Source organism: Littorina saxatilis, unplaced genomic scaffold, assembly GCF_037325665.1.
Source record: "Littorina saxatilis isolate snail1 unplaced genomic scaffold, US_GU_Lsax_2.0 scaffold_839, whole genome shotgun sequence".
NCBI classification, from domain to species: Eukaryota; Metazoa; Mollusca; class Gastropoda; order Littorinimorpha; family Littorinidae; genus Littorina; species Littorina saxatilis.
The window spans coordinates 16,796-21,261 of record NW_027128224.1 but is presented as its reverse complement, the minus strand read 5'-3'; the positions used below and the strand labels follow the sequence as shown (position 1 = coordinate 21,261).

General features: G+C 39.6%; 1 long non-coding RNA gene across 1 annotated transcript; it reads right to left on the bottom strand.

The window, feature by feature from the left end:
* Positions 1-523: 523 nt before the first annotated feature.
* Positions 524-2,828, bottom strand: LOC138956587 (uncharacterized). The gene is made up of 3 exons (XR_011452710.1): positions 2,502-2,828; positions 1,977-2,125; positions 524-938 (listed from the first exon to the last, which is right to left on the bottom strand). It is a non-coding gene; the product is annotated as an uncharacterized lncRNA (long non-coding RNA).
* Positions 2,829-4,466: the final 1,638 nt, after the last annotated feature.

Below are 4,466 nucleotides of genomic sequence, written 5' to 3'. Positions count from 1 at the left end.
AGATCAACTGTCTGCTTGGACATATACTAAAGATCCACTACCTGGCTGCTGTCTACGGAAAATCGATTAATTCATAGACAAATATGCCTAACAGGGAAGCAGCTTGCCAGTTGACAGTACGTGTGTTTGTGTAGAGGTGTTCTTATTGCATGTTCAAGCCAGGACAGATGGTGACCTGAAACATTTACACATTACACATGTATGCAGGACTGCTACTTTAAGCTTAGGTGCAAGTGTGATGATATAATTATTTGTTTGACTGATTATGGGCATTAAAATAAAACTGCAAAAAGAATATTTACACTTGAGATCTGATTTTGTGTGTGTCTGTGTGTGTGTGTGCCCATGAGGGTGTGTGTGGGCCATTTGACATACTTGCAGAAGAAACCAACAGAGGTAACTGATAAACTGCATTTATTAACACAAAGAGGTAAACAAAGTGAGTTCACACATTTCACAAAAGTAAGAAAAGGCAGTCTCACATACATGTGTGATAGTCTCTAGGAATACCAATGCATTCACAATATTTAGTACTCGCATGAATGGCCCAAGAAAACTATAGGCTGAGAATGCAAGTTCTAATTTGGCACATTTGTACATGTAGCTGCATCCACTAGACATATATCCATCTTACAATAAAAAAAACTAGTGGTTAGGACATGGGCCTGAAAATCTCAAGGTCCTAGGTTCGAATCTCTGCAGAGGCATTTACTTTTTCCCCTTAGTTAAAATAAAAATGCTCAATCGAGAGAGAGCAACCGTAAAGTTACCAGCGTAAAAGTAAAGTGTTGAATGCAGCTGTAAAGGTCATGCCAGCAGTGGGGGTCAGTTCTGGTAGCTCTGTCAGCACAGAATGGACTGAATCTGATCATCATCCTCAGCAAAGCCAGGCACCACTCTGCAAGCTGCCTGCACGTCATATCTCGGCACCTCACTTCCTGGAAAATAAAGAAAATGTATTACTGAGCACATTCAGACTTTGCTGTGCGCTGATGGGGATATGTTTTTGGTATTGAGAAGAGGGTGTGTGGTGGGGGTGCCGGAAGGTAGGTAGGAAGTAATACATGTACTTGTTCTTCACACAATCAGTGGGATGGAGAATGGTGTGGGTGATACTGACAGTGACAACTATTAACTAAACTGTAAACATTGTTCTGTAATATTACAGGTGCCATCATTCCTTCCTGTGAAAACCATTTATTTATATACTTTCATCATTAAAATTAAAAAGAATCTTTCATCATTAAAATTAAAAAGACTTCCTCACAAGAACCTTTCTAACGACATGATATCTTGTTATGCTGCTGATGTGAGCGGTTTTTCTGGAATGTGATGGAAATTTACTATTTTTTTAATTGACAGCATGAGCCCTCATCCCACACACATTCCCTATTTAGCGTTGACACCTTACAGTTTTGTTGAGAAATGTGATGTGAAGTCATTCAGAAAATTCTAACACTGCGCAGGGGCAGTCAGGGTGTTGATACGTTTTACTATATTATATAACTCTTATTCCATGTAAAAAAATTTAAAAAAACTGGCCAGATCTGTGATTGTGAGCCAAGGAAAGGCCCGGGACTGACTGTATTTAAAATAATTCCAGTAATGAGTAAATCTTTCATTCTAGCTATTTCATGTTTTACTTTCTTGCATCACAATAGTTCAAATCAATGTTCATACAAACAGCATAATGCACTTTATGAGTATAGGGTTGCAACAAACTTTAAGATGGGAAGGAGAGAGAAAATAAAGATATTTGTACCATTATGTATACAAAGTACATCATACCAATTAGTGAATTACCATGCACAGTATTACTATGCATCTTCAAATGTATGAATAATTTCATCTACAAAGTACTTGTAAATGTAATACAATTTACAAAGAACAAAAGACTGCTGAATGATCTACATCAGTACATGCATGTTTATAGCTACAGACTACCATCACCAATACCTTATAAATGTGTAACTTACTCTTCAGGGGTAGTCTGTAATGTAAAGCACCATGCCAAGTCATCCTGATACCTCTCCAGTACATGTATCCATGTTTAAAGGTAAACTGTTGGAACTGAAAGACAGGAGCTGTATGAATGATGCACATCACCTCTGGTTTCTCGGGAGGCCTGAAAAAAACCATAACAATATTAACATAACTATTAACATGTCTTCAAAATGAAATAAGTACTATTTCAACTTCACTCAGTATCAGAGCCAAATCACTCACTAATTCAGTAATTGTTTTGTTTATTCTTTTACAACCATAGTTCATACACTGATACAGCAACATTTGATTCTGTGCATATAGATTAAAGATCAAGCATTTTCTAAACTTGAGTAAAAAAAAAATAAGAACACAACAAGCACACACTCTGTGACTCACAGTCACACCCAGTTACTCAGTAACACACACATGACATACACAACAGATGAATCTTGCTCAGTTCTACAAAGGCCACGTTTGCAATGGTCATGTCTTGGATTTTAAAAACAATAACTTACCTGCTGGTTGATCCAAACCGATGATTGACAATCAGTGAGAGGAAAATGTCCGAGGCTGAGGATACTGCCTGTGGTGGGAGGGCGTTCCATTCGCCAATGGTGGGAGGAAAGACTGACTGCTGTCTGTATGATGTTCTGCAGGCTGGGAGTTTATGAGCCTCAGCATGGATTGAGCGAGTGCTGAGTGCATTCTTTTCGCTCTATCCTATTAATTCACACATTGACCCTGCAGCAGTGACGATCATTTCTAGATTGCAATCGGCAAAGTTCGTAGCTCGGATTGCACTCATTCCAGCGCTACCGTGTACTGGGTTAGCGAGACACGAATGACAACTCTAATCACATCGGAACTTCCGTATACGTTCGTAGCTACTCGGAAATAGCCTTCGGGATTGAAAGCCCGCAACTGACGTGTGAAAAAAAAATTCGCGGCCGGGGTTCGAACCCACGACCTCCCGATCACAGGGCGGACGCCTTACCACTAGGCCAACCGTGCCGGTTAAGGCGATGAAGGAAAAATAAGACAAAGACGAATAGGAGAAGGACGACGAGCAACAGGGTGGGGGAGGTAGAAATCGTGAACAAGTATACTCGAAAAACAAGAAACAAATTGTGTGAAGCGATATCAAAACATTGAGTCAATATGTCAGCCTGAAACAAAAACATCAACACTGACAACCAGTCAACACCGAACCTGCATGTAATAAGGCTTTGGCTAGCCATACCCGAAGACAGAGGCGGATTGCGCTCGTCTCAGTGAAGCATGCTAATAATACAATACCTAATTTGCATACAACGATTTTGTTTTGATTCTGAGGGGTTTTCCTTTTTTTGCCTGTCCTTTTGTCTTTAAAAAAAAAATCTCTTTCTTTCCTACTTTCCTACTTCAGTTATGTTTTCCTTCAAGCTCCAGCTATAGTGTGGTCAAATTATCGGACTCGCACGTTTGACTCTGAGTGATAAATATGTTTTCTTAGTCTTGTCACAGCCTGATCTCTGCACGCACATTTTCATTGAAACAAAGATCCACTAATCAGATAGTAAAGGTTTCAACGTAAGCGAAAACAATATTTTGAATTGCAACGAAACAATTTTCCCCGAGAGAACAAACATCATGCATGCTTATTACAGGGTATTGTTCATGAAATAAGTAGTTAAAATGTGACCAACAAGGGTGACCAAATGAAACGACTTGTTGTCGGTATTTTCTTTGATTCATTTGTAATCTTAATCATGTTTCTTGATGTAATGCGATCTTCTTTATTATCACGTTTTTGGATTTGATTAACTCTTAGTTTGATTCTTCTTCTTCTCCTGCGTTCCCAAATATTTATTTTTATTAACTCTTGTTTGTTTCATTAGATCAACGTTGTTACATAAATATATGGAATATATAAAAGTATTACCAGAGAACACAATCATTAACAATATAATGCTATATTGATGCAATGGAACTCCCTTTTTAACCTTTTCTACCCCACCCATGTTGACCAAGTTTTTTTTTTGGCCGAGACCTGGGGCCAGTTTCATAAGATAGCAGTGAACCGACTGACATTCGATCGACTGCCCAGTCGATGGACTGTGATTGATCGCCGGGTCACCGAAAAGCGCGTTTCATGAGCGAATCACCGTCACCCGCGGACAACCGCAGTCGACCGACTGTACAGTGATCCGAATGGCCAAGTCGAGGGCTAAATTTAGCGACATTACCACTTCCGTTTGCTCATTCGCACGTGGAAATGGCCGATTTCGAAGAAAAAACAAGTCTCGGCCCGCTCAAAATAACAATGACCAAGACTTTCAGTAATTCCTTCGCGTGACGTCTAACCCTCTTATGCCATTATGTGACGTCTTCAAGACATAACCCTGACTTGTCTCCTGGATTACTGCGTCATGATAGATACATTTCGAAGAACAATCACAAGGTTTGGCTCACAATCCAAGTGTGAGCATTCTGCCATTGAC